The sequence below is a fragment of the Numenius arquata genome, unplaced genomic scaffold (genome assembly GCF_964106895.1).
Source record: "Numenius arquata unplaced genomic scaffold, bNumArq3.hap1.1 HAP1_SCAFFOLD_90, whole genome shotgun sequence".
Classification (NCBI taxonomy): Eukaryota; Metazoa; Chordata; class Aves; order Charadriiformes; family Scolopacidae; genus Numenius; species Numenius arquata.
The window spans coordinates 47,899-65,657 of NW_027415354.1; the positions used below are offsets into that span (position 1 = coordinate 47,899).

At 54.6% G+C, this 17,759-nt stretch overlaps 1 non-coding gene across 1 annotated transcript; it reads right to left on the bottom strand.

The window, feature by feature from the left end:
- Nucleotides 1-2,924: 2,924 nt before the first annotated feature.
- TRNAS-AGA (transfer RNA serine (anticodon AGA)) lies at nucleotides 2,925-3,006 on the bottom strand. The gene has a single exon. It is a non-coding gene; the product is annotated as a tRNA-Ser (tRNA).
- Between the last annotated feature and the right edge of the window lie 14,753 nt (nucleotides 3,007-17,759).

Genomic DNA, 17,759 nt, shown 5'->3' on the forward strand with positions numbered 1-17,759 from the left:
AGCAAGGGAGAAAGAAGGCGTGAGGACAGAGAGAAGGGGCTGAAGGTGCGGGAGGGCCCTGCTTTCCCAAAGAGCTAGAGCACTGCAGGTTAAAACTAAGCCTATCAGGAGGCTCTAGCTTTAATAAGCCCATTAGCACAGGATGGTTTCGATCCATCGACCTCTGGGTCGTGGGCCCAGCATGCTTCCGCTGCGCCACTCTGCTCCCCACAGCGCTTCAGCTGGACCTCCCACAGGCCTGCCTGATGCTCCCTGGCATTGCCAGCGCTCAGGCCTCCTTCCCTTCCTGTTACCTGTGCCCTCACCTGGGGTGGAAAATTGTCTCCCTGCAAAGTTCACCTCATTTGCGCCTGGGCTGGGTAGCTCAAGGACCTTGCTTTGCCCTTCTCCCCACACCTCCTGCCCGTAACCCTGCACGGGGTCTGTCTCTTTGACCATCTGAGCTGGCTCTGGAGGAAGGGAAGGAAACCCCAGAGCAAGGGGGCACCTTGTTGCTTGGCAGGGTGGAGAGGAGGTGCTCTCCAGAGAGCTCACGAGGGCTGCAACCCTGCCCACAAATCCAGCTCTCCAGATGCTGCCAGACTGTACGTTGTGTAAAAGTCAGTTCCTTGCTGGCCGAGGAGTGAGACAAGGATGATTAGCATAGAATTACCAAGGGAATTGATTCTCCTGTTTTAGCTCTGCGCAGAGCGGTGCCCCAGCCTAACGCAGGGCGGACCGTCTATAGAGGAAAACAGGAGTTATACGTTTCCAATACAGTTGTGTTGCCCAGTCAAATTATTCATGTGAAGGGGTGGGCAAATCAGTTATTCTTGCTCGCAAAATCGCCCTGTGCTCATCCCGGAACAGGGTGTGTGAATGTATGGTCAGTGGGGTGTTAATCCTCATTCTTCTAAACTAATGTCCCGTGTAGGTGAAGGGGCTTTGTATCAGATTCAGGCCCATTGCTGTTATGGCTATGGTTATATGCCTGGGGGTTTTCTGAAAGACAGATCTCCTGGTTTTTTATTGTCTGTATGAGCAGTTCTCCGTCAGTGAGAGCCGGTTTAGATTAAGTCTTCAGTCACATTGACCCTGAGGTAAAAGCTCTTAGCCCTAGTCAGTGTTTGTTCCTCTAAGCAAGTTGCATAGCACTTAGCACCTTTCCTTTCACACAGGCTGCAAGAGCCTTTCCCCCTTTCCCTGCCCGTGCTGTGCTGTGCTGTGCTCCCCCACAGCTCCTGGCGTGTCCTCCCTCCTGGCGCAGTCTTGCCCTTGCTGCTGCCCAACAGCCGAGGGCTGCCCCTGCCACCATGCAGGGTGCCAAAGAGCCAGAGAAATCCCTTCTCTCTGAACCTGATGCCATTCCTGTCCTGCCCAACACTGCTGGCGTGCAGGTGGCTCCCAGTCGCCCCAGGGCAGGGCTGGCCCAGCTGAAGTGGGTGGCGGCCAGTCTTAGATGCTGCAAGGCATCTGGGCTCTGGGCACGCTGAGCTGGTAGAGCGTCTTGGTGAGGGTAAGGGACGAGGTGGCAGTGCTGAAGCTTGCATTTTTGGGCTAGTGTTTGCTGGTTCCCCGACCCATCCACAGGCCAGAGCATGCAGCAGCCAGGCAGAGGAGAGAAAAGCAAAAGCAGGATGGAGAGGGCTGGGATGTGGGCACCGATGTGAGCATGGGGAGTGTGGCCACAGCTGTGGTCTGCTGCAGGAGCTGTTACTCAGAGGAAAGTTCTTCACTGCAGATCAAGAGGCCCATGGCTCAGCTCAGGTGCCCTCTCCATTGTCCCTTCCCTTCTTCATTCATACCGACAATCTCTCTGATCTTTTTTTTCCCTTGCAATGCTTCCCTGGCCCTCAGTGGCACGGCTGCGGGGAACGGACCATGCACCAGCAATAGGCTTTTCTCTCCTCTTTCTCCAGGCTCTCGCTGCGTGTGCCCCTCAGAGTTTCCCTTTTCTTTAAGATGCTGCACCACCCAGGCAGGCTGCCAGCACCTTCTCCTCTGCTGCCGCTCTGTTGGGAGCAGCTGGGTACGGGACTGAAAGAAGTCTCCTGGGAAGCCTCCGGCTCTCCTCTGTCCCACCCATCGAGGTCCGTGGTGGCGGGGGGTGGTTTCCTGATGCCACGGTCACCACCATCTGCTCTCTTGCACTTCCACCTCTTTTCCCGAAGAGGAAGAGACAGAAGAGACCCACCTCTCATCTTTCCGTCCTTAAGGAAAATTTGTGAAAGCCCCTGGGAAAGTTTGTCCATGTGTGCAAGGACCGGGAACGGCTCAGGCAGAACATCCCCAGGACCGCAGGCAAGATCGCAGATCTCTGACGTGTCTGCCCTTCATCGTTAGCAGTGAGGTCCACTGGTGTGCAAAGAAGCACCTCTTCTGCAGCTCGTATTCGGTGCTGGCCCCTTCTCTTCCCCCAGCTTGGCTGCTGCTCCACACCGGTCCGCCTTAGTGAGACCTAAAGTGAGGGGCACTTTGTGAGTGCTGGCAGGATCTCCAATCCATGAGGTGTCTTCCCTTCATCTTTAGCACCGAGGGCCATGTTGTGCAGGCTGTCTTTGGAGGTGAGCTGCTGTAGTTTCAGGGATAGGGAAGACAGCTGCTGGGGCTGTGCTGCTTGGCGTGTCAGGTGAGAAGAGGCTCTGAAGTTCTGCTCAAGAAGCAACAACAGCGGCCCTCTGTTTCGTGGCTCATACTCAGCACTGGTCCGTTCTCTGCTGCCCTCAACTTGCCTACCTTGTCAACGGGAGCAGGATTTCCCACTCGTGCAGGAATTTCAGGGGAGGGAGCAGGATTTCCCATTCGTGCAGGAATTTCAGGGGAGGGGCACGGACAAGTGCTGCAGGCAAGGGGTTTTACTGTCTCCCTGGGCACCAGGTACATGGAGCCGAGTCCCACAGCTGCAGCCTGGTCAGTTGCAGGGAGACCAAAAGGGGACTGCGCCCCGTAGTTGGCAGGATTCGAACCTGCGCGGGGAAACCCCAATGGATTTCTAGTCCATCGCCTTCACCACTCGGCCACAACTACCTGCTCCAGCTGTCTCTGCCCTGCTCATCACGTGCCCTCTGCAATGACACCCTGCTCCCGGGGAGTTCCAGTGCCAGCCTTCACTCAAAGATTTGCAGTTGCAACCTGCACGGAGCATGACGGGCACCTGGTGCCAGCCTTCCAGAAGCCTTGAGAGGTGTAACACCAGGAGCTATGGTGGCAGCTCCCAGTGCCTTGTCCTCAGCCAGGCATCTCAGATGTCCTGCCATGGGGGGAAGGTGGGGGTGTGGCAGGGGGTGGGAGTGTGATTTCAGGAGGAAGTGAGTCTGTGTGAGGCTGGAAGCAGGAGGCCAGCCAGGCTCTGATCTGGAGGAGCAGGAGGCAGCACTGCACACAGGTGCGTTGGTGGACTTGTGCTGAGCACAGCCGCCTTCCAAGCAGTTGACCCGGCTTCAATTCCTGGACAATGCAAACAGATATCTCTTCAGCCTGGCTCCAGGCTTTCTTACATCTTCTTCTGCTGGCAGGTTGTCCTGCTCAAAAAATACTCAGCTTTCCCCCTTGCGGTTTCAAGCCAGTCCCTTTGCCTCCCTGCATCTTAGAGACCAACTGAGACCAGTGCTTTCTGCCTGCTGGGAGGTCTCCTGGGCTCCTCACTGCAGCCTTTCCTCATAAGAGAGGTGCTCCGTTCATCTATTCTTTATGTAATGGCGCAAAGGCCTGCCTGTCTCATCTGCAGTCCCCCTGCAGACCCTGACCTACCCTGTTCAGGCTCCACCATTGCAGAGACACCCTGCAGTTTACAGGAATTGGGTGTAACGATGTTCCTGGTAAATAAGAACTGAGACACCCTCATTTCTCTTGCAGCTTACGGCCTGTAGGCCATCCTTTGTCTGGTTGGATGTTGGACATCTCCAGAGATGGAGACTCTGCAACCTCCCTGGGCACACGTTTCCCATCTTTGACCACCACTGTTTGTGGCAGTACTTGTATTTCCAATTCTGTCCAGTGCTTCTTGCTCTCTCCGTTGCTCTGAGGCGTTTCTGACTTTCCCTTGCCTGCTTGCTTATTTTTGGTGCTCCGGCTCAGGGAGCTCCACCCATAGCTGGGAGTGCCCCATGCAGGGGGGCAGACTCACTGTCGTGGGAGAGAGCAGGTTCTCCTTCTTCCTTTCAGCGGTGTTGGCCAGCCGAGGCGGGGGGGGAAACAAACCACCACGAATTTCCAGCTACGCTGCACAAAGTCTTTAATGAGAAGGAGCAAATGCGGTGGCACAGGGCAGAGACCTGACACACATGGGAGGGAGCAGGTTCTCCCTCTTCTCCTCACAAGAAGATGGCATTCTCCTTTACGTTGCCTGTCATCCCTCCCACCCCAGGTATTTGGAGACATGGATAAGGTGCCTCCTCACCCTTCCCTTCCCTTCCCTTCCCTTCCCTTCCCTTCCCTTCCCTTCCCTTCCCTTCCCTTCCCTTCCCTTCCCTTCCCTTCCCTTCCCTTCCCTTCCCTTCCCTTCCCTTCCCTTCCCTTCCCTTCCCTTCCCTTCCCTTCCCTTCCCTTCCCTTCCCTTCCCTTCCCTTCCCTTCCCTTCCCTTCCCTTCCCTTCCCTTCCCTTCCCTTCCCTTCCCTTCCCTTCCCTTCCCTTCCCTTCCCTTCCCTTCCCTTCCCCAGGCTAAGCAACCCCAGCCGTCCCAGCCTCTCTCTGTATGACAGATGAGCCAAGTCCTTAATCACCTCAGTGTCCCTTTGGCAGGGCTGACAAAACCTCTTGCTGTGCAGAAGTGGGAAGCAGCCACACAATGACACCCGTGGAGCCCCTGTAAGGGGACCTAGCATGCAGACGTCCAGGTCTCCTGCAGAGGAACAACACTTAGCAGAAGGATTTCCACTTGCTGCTGGGAATAGATGGAGGAAGAGAGAAAGCAGAAGCAACAGCGTTCAGTCAGAGGAAGACGTGCACCTGTCCCAAAGTTTGTGCAACTCGATCAGCAATGACTGCTGAGAGGGTTTGGTGGCGCAGCGTGGAGGAGAGAAATGCCTCGTCTGAGAGACTGGATATTCCTTTGTGCTTAGCTGCATGCTTGCATGTAGGAGGCCTTGCTTTCCTGCTGAGCAGCTTTGGTGCTTTTTTGTCTCCAAACCTCCTGTGAGTAGCAAAGGGCATCAGCAAAAGGAAAAGAGGTATAAACCTGACTTCCAAATACCAGGACTCTGCCGGAGATTTATGCTCAGAAAGGCAACATGTCTTTGCATGTTGCAAAGGCACCCTCAACAACTCAGCTGAGCACACATATCCATATTTTTATGTTGTCATCTCAGCCCAGTTCATAAGCCTGCTTCTGTCCTCTGCCCAGGGCTTACTTGGGGCAGGAGGAGAAGAGTCACGGCTTCCTAAGCGTACATGCAAGATGCGCTGGGCACACTGGCAGAAGAAATGAGGTCAGCTCTTGAATGCTTTCAGTGATGGAACTCACTCATGGCTGATCCTGAGAGATATCACAGGGCCATGATCACAAAGCTTTCATTTTCATTTTTGGTGTTTCTCTTTCCTGGTTGCTTACTTTTGCTGCTCTAGTATAAATGCTTGGAGCTCTATTCACAACTGAGTGTAAGCTTGAGTCAGAGGCGAGTTGCTCTTCCTTTCAGAGGTGTTGGCCAGCTGAGGCGGGGGGGAAACAAACCACCACGAGTCTCCAGCTATGCTGCACAAAGTCTTTAATGAGAAGGAGCAAATGCGGTGGCACAGGGCAGAGACCAAGACACACGTCTGCAGGGTTCGGGGAGGCAAAGAAAATGGCCCGCTGCCCAAGGAGAAGCTCCACACAAAGCGCTTGCCTTTTCCCATTCTGCTCTACCTGGTGGCAATCGCAGCCCACCAAGAGCAGTCCCTAACTCCAGCACCCTCTCCCCATCAGCAGGAGATTCAGCAAAGCAGAAAAGAACGAGCCCTTTCTCAAGGAGCTCAGAGCAAATCGGAGCCAGGGGAGGCACGGCGAGGCCTGCCATGCAGTGAGGAGCAGCGGGCGCAGGTCCCTCCTGCCTGCTGGGATGGGGACACCCAGCCCATCGGCAAGCCGTGGCCACACTCCTGCTGCAGAGTTCCCGTCTTCCCTCCCGCTCCAAAGGGGATGATGCGCCGGCTTCAGCAGTTCAGACTGCAGCGGGGGATAGGCAGACACAGCCCTGACCCCCCCAGACCAAGGGAGCCCCCAGAAGAGATGGGAACCCCCCCGGTGCTGAGGGAGCTCCCGACAGCAGCTGACAGAGAGGATCCCACGGCTGTGCTCTGCGGGAAAGAGGTGAGGATGGGGCCCGGCAGGGTCACCACCACCGGGGAAGCCTCGATGGCCACCGTCGAGTCAGCGCAGCGGGCGACGCAGGGCTCGCTGCAGCTGCTTGCAAGTGGGGTTGGGCCACAGGCTCCGCAGGGGCGTGGGGGACAGGGTCTGAAGCAAGACATCTCTCGGTGAGGGAGGCAAAGCTGAAACACAGAGCAGGGAGGAAACACGGACTCCAACATCAGCCTGTCTATTGTTTCTTCCACTCTCGCTGAAGATATACTTTGCTGCCATGCACCTCTGTTTTGAGCTCCACATCCAGAAAGAACCTGCAGCTGATTTTACTAACGCGCACAACACCCTAGGGCTAGATCTGAAGGACTGGGAGCAAAGACCTGCCTAACTGACTACCGATTCCACCAGGACCTCCTCCTGCGTTTCCTGGTACGATAGCATGGGTAAAGATTGATGAAATGGACCCAGCTCAAACAGGCTGGGTTGAACAGCTATCTCAGAAATCACCTCTTATAAATGCACACTGTGCCTACAGCTCCCACAGCACTCACTGTGCCCTCCGAGTTGTGCGGGACGGGAAGGCTGACCCCCTTTGAGATAGGACCCAGCACAGTGGGTGTAAAGCGCCTGTGGAAAGACTGATCACATTCCATCCCCAGAACTAACACTGCTGCATTGAAGAAGGCACTGGATGAGCTTGTCCAGTTGGTTAGAGAGCACGTGCTGCAGGTGCAAATTCTGGTGGGCAGACCTCCCTGCGGCTGAGCCCCGTTGATCCCCTTCTGCTTGAAAGAACCCCTCCCTTCCCACCTCTCCCCGGCCACCACCATCAAAAGGCAAAGAGGTGGCAGCCCTCAAACAGTTCTGTTGTAGGGCCAGGCTGAGGCAGCCCAAGTGTCAGCCTGAGTAACCACCATGACAGCAGTTCAGCCCACGGGGAGAGATGGAGCGGACTCGGGCTTACCTTGCTCCTTGAGGAAAAGGAGGCAAGAGAGGAGCATGCGGAGCCAGGAGCAGCGCAGGCTTTTATGCTGCGTCCCAGAGCCCCATGGGGCCACAAACATTCCTTGCTCATGAAGCATCTGAACACCTAGCAGTTACTGCTCGCTGAAGCCCCAATGGTGATTAAGCCCTTGCCTCTTTCACTTGAAATGTTTTGCTCCAGCTGCATACCATCGAATGCCAATATATTTAATTTGTGTCCAGGCCTGCAAAAACCCACTGGCTCAGAGGTCTCAGGCTAGCTGGGCAGAGATTTTACGTGGCTTTCCATCACACGGATGACACTTGTTCCGTCGCCTTCTTCACGGTGAGCTTGGCCACCAGTCACGTTATTCAGCTATTAGGGACGCCTCCAGTCAGCTCTCAAGTGCTTTCAGTCCAGGGGCTCATGCTGACCCGGGGAGATACGCCTCTCCAGCAGGTCATTGTAGGCTCACAGGAGATGGTGGGAGAAGAGACTCATATCTCCAGGGATGTGGCAAAGCTCAAGGGCAAGGAAAAGCCATTGTGGGCTGAGGGCAAGCTTGAGGGCCTCAGGGACCTTGCTTACGCTCAGCAGGCTCTGCCAGAACCTGTCTTTTCTGCCCGCGAGCCCAGGGAACAAAGGCAGTTTCTTCACGATGAAGAGCAGAGGGTCGGGCAGGTCCCTCTCAACTAATCTCTCCCTGGGATCTCCATTGCCATGTACCCTGATGACTTGACCAGGCCCTCACGCTTCTTCCAACCAGGGGGTTGGGCTCAGCTTGGGAAGTGGAGAACCTGTTGGAAAAGAGCAAATCAGCGCGTAGGAGGGTGATCAAAGAGATGCCCGCGTCCTCCCCTGAAGGGGAAAACCCGCACCCAAATTGACCTGTTTTGCTCAGTGAGTTCACCCCGGAGGCCAAAGGCCGGATGGTCTGCTTTTGAGGAGAGCCTCAGGGCAGGGAGCCAAAAGCTCATGGCTCTCTTTTCTGGGTAAGGGATGGGGTGGCTCGTTCCCTGCATTTCAAATTTCAAAGGGACATGGGATCGGTCTCCCAGAGCACCTGGGAGTCATTGTGATGTGGAAGAGTTGGGAAAAACCCTGAGCTCCAGGCAAACATGACTCATCATGCTGTGGACTTCACTGGACACGGTGGCCTGGCCTCAGATGTGCCAGGGATACCAGAGCTCATAGGCTCATTCCTCCCAAAGCGGCTGCTTTCCTCTAGGCTATTTCCACACATTTTAGCACCATTCCTGAATCAGCTGGTGCTTCTGTGGCTTCTCGTGCTGCCGCTGCCGCCTTCCAGGGCATTGCCTTTTGTTGGCTGCTCAAGAGAGCATGTGACTCAGTGCACCCCGGAATAAGGAAGGTTAGAAGGGACCTAACTAGAACTAAGTGCTAAGTGACCACCAAGTGCCGCTTTCCTCAAGGGCATTTCCTCAGGTTTTAGCACTGTTCCTGAAACAACGGTCCTTCTATGCAATCTCCTGCATTCGCTCTGTTCCAAGGAATTGCCTTTCAGTGGCTGCTCAAGGGCTTGTGTGGCTCAGTGTACCCTAGAATAACAAAGGTTGGAATGGACGTCTGCAAGTCTTCTGCTCCTATCCACTGCTTCCAAACCTCCCCGGTACCTCAGCAGTCTCAGAGCCTTATCCCATTCACTTTTGAACACTGCCACTGTCTGAGAGCTCATTGTTTCTTCATCAGCTCTTCCAGGTCTGCACCGTGCCCCCTGTCATTTCCTTTCCCAAAAAGACAGCTGGCATGAGCCTTGTTGCAACTTGCGATGGTGGCCTCATGCCCTTTTGCAGCGCACCTCTCAGGAGGCTCTGGCTCCATGCTTTCCATAACCTCCTGTAGCTAGTGGGAGACAGCAGTTCCAGCCCTTCCTCCCCACTTTGCTCACCTCCACCAGGTTCCGCAATCTTAGTGCCATTGGCTTCACCCCATACGTCATGTGCTCCAGCCCTTAACGTTCTGCCTGGTCCTCTGCCAGTACCTCTGCCCATGACAGACCGTCACCAGCTCTCTTGTTCCAGGGGACGCACCAATCCAGATGTGGCCTCTGCAGTGCCAAGGGAAGGGCAATGATCGCTCCCCTCAGCTTTCATCAAACAGCTTCAGTTGGAAAGGACCTTTTGACACCACCCACTCCAACCACGTATCCACCTAACAGTTACACTTTCACCTGGGCAGGGACTCGAGGCCTGGTCCCCACCATAGCAGCCAGGGGATCTCACAGCTGAGCCTCCCACACTCACAAGTGGGCCACCAGGAGATGGTAGTGACAGTGCCAGTACTGGTGAGAAGATGCCGGGGTTTGGGGCTAAGGTCTGGAGGTGGACAGGAAGGAACTATCAGGATTGGGAGTGAAGTGTTCCTCAGTGATTTACAGTGAAAGCTGCGCTGGGACAGACTTTCCCTCCTCCTCCTCCCAGCTCTTCTGCCCAGAAGAGTGCTTTCTAGTCACTGGCATGAAAGTGAAATGCAGAGCAGGCGGCATTTCATGCACCCACTGAGCCCTTGTGCTCTCCATGGTGGCGTGGAGCACACTAAGATCTCCTGGCTAGTTCAGATCCAGAGTAGAACTAGGTGGGTCTTAAAAGTGGGTGTTGCACTACACGTGCAAACTGACTGCCACCTATCTTTTCTGTGACGTGCTTTGTAGCTGTTGCTATTTCAAGTAAAACCGTTTGATTCACATAATCTCCATGAAAATCATAACTAGAGCCTCACATCTAATGTTCTCTTTTTGTGTTTTTTGGTGGGTGGAGGTTATTCTTAGGAGACTGAGCTGGTGCGCGAAGGTTTTGTGCTCATGCGACAATCTCAAATCACTGTCCTGGGGAAAGGGCTGTGTTCAGTAAAGGGATTTCCAGAATGCCTTTGTTCTTGGCTTTCTTGTTAATTGGGTTGAATTAAAAGTTTTCATGCAGTCTGTACAATGGTACATTAAGAGCCACCACTTCTCTCTCTCATTCTTAGCTTGGTGGTCACGTCCTGCTTTAAAGCCCACCTGGTTCTAGGCGTCAAGCCAGCTCTCAAGGGTTTTCCATCCACAGACACAGCTAACAGTGAGAGACATCTCTCCCTGGCGGTCCCTGTAAGCACACAGTTGACAGGTGGTGAGATGAGAGACGTCTCCAGGGATGTGCCAAAGCTCAAAGTCAAAGCAGGATCCCTGTGGGCTGGAGTGAAGCCCCTTGTGGACAGGAGTGAGGGCCACGAGGACCTTGCATATTCTCCTCAGCTCTGTCACAGCCGGGTTTTTTTCTGCCCATGAGCCCAGGGAAGGAAGGCTATTCATAATGACCAAAGAGCAGACCAGAGGGGCAGGCAGGTCTCTCTCAAGTCTCTCTCTCCATGGGACCTCCGTTGCCATGTACCCTGATGACTCGACCAGGCTTTCATGCTTCTTCCAACCAGGAGTCTGGGCTCAGCTTGGGAAGCGGAGAACCTGTTGGAAAAGAGCAAATCAGTGCGTAGGAGGGTGATCAAAGAGATGCCCGCGTCCTTCCCTGGAAGAGGCCCGCACCCAAATTGACCTGTTTTGCTCAGTCAGTTCACCCCAGAGGCCAAAGGCTTGGATGGTCTGCTTTTGAGGAGAGCCTCGGGGCAGGGAGCCAAAAGCTCATGGCTCTCTTTTCTGGGTAAGGGATCGGGTGGCTCGTTCCCTGCATTTCAGATTTCAAAGGGACATGGAATCAGTCTCCCAGAGCACCTGGGAGTCATCGTGATGTGGAAGAGTTGGGAAAAACCCTGAGCTCCAGGCAAACATGAGCCGTCGTGCTGTTGGCTTCAGTGGACACTGGGCCCCTGTCTCAGGCGTGACAGGGATACCAGAGCTCATAGCCTCATTCCTCTAAAAGTGCCGCTTTCCTCAAGGGCATTTCCTCAGGTTTTAGCACCGTTCCTGAATCAGCTGCTACTTCTGTCTAATCTTGTACTGCAGCTGCCTTCCTGGCCATTGCCTTTAAGTGGCTGCACTGGAGAGCAGATGCTAGGGTTATGGGGTAAGGTCTGCTGATGGGTTGAATGGAAGTTTTCTTGTCTTCTCTATAGTGATACCTCAAGGATTCCCTTTTCTTTACCTCATTCTCAGCTGAATTGTTTCATCCCACTTTAAAAACCCATCTACTTCTAGGTTTGATCTGCATGCACCAAGAGGTCGGAGTGTGCTTCATCTGCCACCTTGGAGAGCAACAGGGCTGCTGTGTGTAAGGAATCCACCTGCTCTGCATTTCAGTTTCATGCCAGTGACTAGAAGACCCTTCTGGCCAGAAGGCCTGGAGAGAGGAGAGAAAGTCTCTTCCAACACAGATTTCACTGTAAATCCTTGGGATGAGTCTTCACTCCTAACCCTATGGCTTTCTCCATCCTAGTCTGTTTGCTGCCATGCCCACTCGCAGGTCCAGCCAGGAGCAGGTCCGAGCAGGTATTCCCAGTGGGCACTGTATTGGCTGTATGTGGCCAGGCGTTGGTATGGAGGGCAGCGGGTGGCCTCTGTGAGAAGGGGTAAGGGGCTGCCCTGTGCTGGACCCAGCTGGATAACACTGAGCCATCAGCCGAGTTTGTGGCATCTGTGATGGAGCTCCAGGATGAGTTGCTCCTTCCCTTGCCAGGCCATGACCCTCCAAAACCAGTTGAGAGTGGCCTCTGCCAGAAGTTCTCCTTGTCTGTGAGCTAGCAGCAGCAACACGGCATAGGTATCTGCAGGTGAGCTGCCTCCTACCCGAGTACTTGGTGGGCCAGAAGGTCACTTGGATGTTGACTGTGAGATCCCCTCTGGCTCTGCGTGTGATGGGCCATCCACAGGAATACCACTTGCCCTAGGTGCTTGTCTTAATTTTGTAGTGGATGCCACTGCATGGTATATCTTTTCATATGCGAACACCACTTGGTCCAAAGGAAGTGGACAGCCCACTAGAGGAGATCTGAGAATATGCAGCTGTGACAGTGTTAAAAATGGCAGCTGACAGAAAATGGTGCGCCCCTTGTATGTAGGGGAAGGTACTTCATGGTCAGATGTACTTGCAGGTAAACGGGAAGGGGCAGCTGGTCCCATCAGCCAATCACAACAGGCCACGTGGCGGGAGAGGGGAGAGACTAATCATTAAGACCCACATTACTCACAAGTTGCAACAAGGCTAATGCCAACTGTCTTTTGGGGAAAAGAAGTGATGGAGGTGGCGGTGCAGCCCGGGAAGAGGTGCCTGGGAGACAGTGACCTCTTCAACAGTGGCAGTGTTCAGCAGTCAAAAGTTCAGAAGAAAAGGCCTAGAGCCTGCTGAGGTCACTGGAAAGGTTTGTCTGCTCAGAGCAGGAGGTCAGCCAGAGGACTTCCAGAGGTCCCTTCTAACCTTCCTTATTCCGGGGTGCACTGAGTCACATGCTCTCTTGAGCAGCCAACAAAAGGCAATGCCCTGGAAGGCGGCAGCGGCAGCACGAGAAGCCACAGAAGCACCAGCTGATTCAGGAATGGTGCTAAAATGTGTGGAAATAGCCTAGAGGAAAGCAGCCGCTTTGGGAGGAATGAGCCTATGAGCTCTGGTATCCCTGGCACATCTGAGGCCAGGCCACCGTGTCCAGTGAAGTCCACAGCATGATGAGTCATGTTTGCCTGGAGCTCAGGGTTTTTCCCAACTCTTCCACATCACAATGACTCCCAGGTGCTCTGGGAGACCGATCCCATGTCCCTTTGAAATTTGAAATGCAGGGAACGAGCCACCCCATCCCTTACCCAGAAAAGAGAGCCATGAGCTTTTGGCTCCCTGCCCTGAGGCTCTCCTCAAAAGCAGACCATCCGGCCTTTGGCCTCCGGGGTGAACTCACTGAGCAAAACAGGTCAATTTGGGTGCGGGTTTTCCCCTTCAGGGGAGGACGCGGGCATCTCTTTGATCACCCTCCTACGCGCTGATTTGCTCTTTTCCATCAGGTTCTCCGCTTCCCAAGCTGAGCCCAACCCCCTGGTTGGAAGAAGCGTGAGGGCCTGGTCAAGTCATCAGGGTACATGGCAATGGAGATCCCAGGGAGAGATTAGTTGAGAGGGACCTGCCCGACCCTCTGCTCTTCATCGTGAAGAAACTGCCTTTGTTCCCTGGGCTCGCGGGCAGAAAAGACAGGTTCTGGCAGAGCCTGCTGAGCGTAAGCAAGGTCCCTGAGGCCCTCAAGCTTGCCCTCAGCCCACAATGGCTTTTCCTTGCCCTTGAGCTTTGCCACATCCCTGGAGATATGAGTCTCTTCTCCCACCATCTCCTGTGAGCCTACAATGACCCGCTGGAGAGGCGTATCTCCCCGGGTCAGCATGAGCCCCTGGACTGAAAGCACTTGAGAGCTGACTGGAGGCGTCCCTAATAGCTGAATAACGTGACTGGTGGCCAAGCTCACCGTGAAGAAGGTGACGGAACAAGTGTCATCCGTGTGATGGAAAGCCACGTAAAATCTATGCCCAGCTAGCCTGAGACCTCTGAGCCAGTGGGTTTTTGCAGGCCTGGACACAAATTAAATATATTGGCATTCGATGGTATGCAGCTGGAGCAAAACATTTCAGGTGAAAGAGGCCAGCGCTTAATCACCATTGGGGCTTCAGCGAGCAGTAACTGCTAGGTGTTCAGATGCTTCATGAGCAAGGAATGTTTGTGGCCCCATGGGGCTCTGGGACGCAGCATAAAAGCCTGCGCTGCTCCTGGCTCCGCATGCTCCTCTCTTGCCTCCTTTTCCTCAAGGAGCAAGGTAAGCCCGCGTCCGCTCCATCTCTCCCCGTGGGCTGAACTGCTATCATGGTGGTTACTCAGGCTGACACTTGGGCTGCCTCAGCCTGGCCCTACAACAGAACTGTTTGAGGGCTGCCACCTCTTTGCCTTTTGATGGTGGTGGCCGGGGAGAGGTGGGAAGGGAGGGGTTCTTTCAAGCAGAAGGGGATCAATGGGGCTCAGCCGCAGGGAGGTCTGCCCACCAGAATTTGCACCTGCAGCACGTGCTCTCTAACCAACTGGACAAGCTCATCCAGTGCCTTCTTCAATGCAGCAGTGTTAGTTCTGGGGATGGAATGTGATCAGTCTTTCCACAGGCGCTTTACACCCACTGTGCTGGGTCCTATCTCAAAGGGGGTCAGCCTTCCCATCCCGCACAACTCGGAGGGCACAGTGAGTGTTGTGGGAGCTGTAGGCACAGTGTGCATTTATAAGAGGTGATTTCTGAGATAGCTGTTCAACCCAGCCTGTTTGAGCTGGGTCCATTTCATCAATCTTTACCCATGCTATCGTACCAGGAAACGCAGGAGGAGGTCCTGGTGGAATCGGTAGTCAGTTAGGCAGGTCTTTGCTCCCAGTCCTTCAGATCTAGCCCTAGGGTGTTGTGCGCGTTAGTAAAATCAGCTGCAGGTTCTTTCTGGATGTGGAGCTCAAAACAGAGGTGCATGGCAGCAAAGTATATCTTCAGCGAGAGTGGAAGAAACAATAGACAGGCTGATGTTGGAGTCCGTGTTTCCTCCCTGCTCTGTGTTTCAGCTTTGCCTCCCTCACCGAGAGATGTCTTGCTTCAGACCCTGTCCCCCACGCCCCTGCGGAGCCTGTGGCCCAACCCCACTTGCAAGCAGCTGCAGCGAGCCCTGCGTCGCCCGCTGCGCTGACTCGACGGTGGCCATCGAGGCTTCCCCGGTGGTGGTGACCCTGCCGGGCCCCATCCTCACCTCTTTCCCGCAGAGCACAGCCGTGGGATCCTCTCTGTCAGCTGCTGTCGGGAGCTCCCTCAGCACCGGGGGGGTTCCCATCTCTTCTGGGGGCTCCCTTGGTCTGGGGGGGTCAGGGCTGTGTCTGCCTATCCCCCGCTGCAGTCTGAACTGCTGAAGCCGGCGCATCATCCCCTTTGGAGCGGGAGGGAAGACGGGAACTCTGCAGCAGGAGTGTGGCCACGGCTTGCCGATGGGCTGGGTGTCCCCATCCCAGCAGGCAGGAGGGACCTGCGCCCGCTGCTCCTCACTGCATGGCAGGCCTCGCCGTGCCTCCCCTGGCTCCGATTTGCTCTGAGCTCCTTGAGAAAGGGCTCGTTCTTTTCTGCTTTGCTGAATCTCCTGCTGATGGGGAGAGGGTGCTGGAGTTAGGGACTGCTCTTGGTGGGCTGCGATTGCCACCAGGTAGAGCAGAATGGGAAAAGGCAAGCGCTTTGTGTGGAGCTTCTCCTTGGGCAGCGGGCCATTTTCTTTGCCTCCCTGCAGACGTGTGTCTTGGTCTCTGCCCTGTGCCACCGCATTTGCTCCTTCTCATTAAAGACTTTGTGCAGCATAGCTGGAGACTCGTGGTGGTTTGTTTCCCCCCCGCCTCAGCTGGCCAACACCTCTGAAAGGAAGAGCAACTCGCCTCTGACTCAAGCTTACACTCAGTTGTGAATAGAGCTCCAAGCATTTATACTAGAGCAGCAAAAGTAAGCAACCAGGAAAGAGAAACACCAAAAATGAAAATGAAAGCCTTGTGATCATGGCCCTGTGATATCTCTCAGGATCAGCCATGAGTGAGTTCCATCACTGAAAGCATTCAAGAGCTGACCTCATTTCTTCTGCCAGTGTGCCCAGCGCATCTTGCATGTACGCTTAGGAAGCCGTGACTCTTCTCCTCCTGCCCCAAGTAAGCCCTGGGCAGAGGACAGAAGCAGGCTTATGAACTGGGCTGAGATGACAACATAAAAATATGGATATGTGTGCTCAGCTGAGTTGTTGAGGGTGCCTTTGCAACATGCAAAGACATGTTGCCTTTCTGAGCATAAATCTCCGGCAGAGTCCTGGTATTTGGAAGTCAGGTTTATACCTCTTTTCCTTTTGCTGATGCCCTTTGCTACTCACAGGAGGTTTGGAGACAAAAAAGCACCAAAGCTGCTCAGCAGGAAAGCAGGGCCTCCTACATGCAAGCATGCAGCTAAGCACAAAGGAATATCCAGTCTCTCAGACGAGGCATTTCTCTCCTCCACGCTGCGCCACCAAACCCTCTCAGCAGTCATTGCTGATCGAGTTGCACAAACTTTGGGACAGGTGCACGTCTTCCTCTGACTGAACGCTGTTGCTTCTGCTTTCTCTCTTCCTCCATCTATTCCCAGCAGCAAGTGGAAATCCTTCTGCTAAGTGTTGTTCCTCTGCAGGAGACCTGGACGTCTGCATGCTAGGTCCCCTTACAGGGGCTCCACGGGTGTCATTGTGTGGCTGCTTCCCACTTCTGCACAGCTAGAGGTTTTGTCAGCCCTGCCAAAGGGACACTGAGGTGATTAAGGACTTGGCTCATCTGTCATACAGAGAGAGGCTGGGACGGCTGGGGTTGCTTAGCCTGGGGAAGGGAAGGGAAGGGAAGGGAAGGGAAGGGAAGGGAAGGGAAGGGAAGGGAAGGGAAGGGAAGGGAAGGGAAGGGAAGGGAAGGGAAGGGAAGGGAAGGGAAGGGAAGGGAAGGGAAGGGAAGGGAAGGGAAGGGAAGGGAAGGGTGAGGAGGCACCTTATCCATGTCTCCAAATACCTGGGGTGGGAGGGATGACAGGCAACGTAAAGGAGAATGCCATCTTCTTGTGAGGAGAAGAGGGAGAACCTGCTCCCTCCCATGTGTGTCAGGTCTCTGCCCTGTGCCACCGCATTTGCTCCTTCTCATTAAAGACTTTGTGCAGCATAGCTGGAGACTCGTGGTGGTTTGTTTCCCCCCCGCCTCGGCTGGCCAACACCGCTGAAAGGAAGAAGGAGAACCTGCTCTCTCCCATGACAGTGAGTCTGCCCCCCTGCATGGGGCACTCCCAGCTGTGGGTGGAGCTCCCTGAGCCGGAGCACCAAAAATAAGCAAGCAGGCAAGGGAAAGTCAGAAACGCCTCAGAGCAACGGAGAGAGCAAGAAGCACTGGACAGAATTGGAAATACAAGTACTGCCACAAACAGTGGTGGTCAAAGATGGGAAACGTGTGCCCAGGGAGGTTGCAGAGTCTCCATCTCTGGAGATGTGCAGCATCCAACCAGACAAAGGATGAAAAACGGCCTCTACTTGGCCTTGCTTTGAGCTGGGCTCAGGCTCAGACTGCATCGTGTCTCCACCCTGTCTGCTGTGTGATTCTCTGAGGCCCTGCTGGAGGCCCTCATCCAGGAGCAGCCATCAAGCAGAAGTCAGCAGAGAGGGGGCGCTGGCCATTTCTGACGAAAGCTGCAGGGACTTGGTGGGCACAGGGTAGAAGGGTCACTGATGTCAGTGCCAGTGCTGCAAGCGCAGGAAAAGAAGGAAGATGTGAGTGCATCAAAGAATTGACCCAAGAGCAAGTCAAGGGAATTGGGTGTAAGCATGGTGAGGGAGCCAAAAGGACCAGGCCCCACTGAGGTTTGCACTCAGATCGCTGGATTCAGAGTCCAGAGTGCTTACCATTACGCCATGGGACCTCCTGGATGGTGCTTCTTTTTCCACTGTGGTCACCCTCACTCAGCCAAATCCCCCTGGCCAAGCCTGGCAGTCTCTCTGTCTCCCTGCCCATCACCAAGTATGGCCTCTCTACAGGGCCACCAAGCGTTCTCTGCTCATTTCA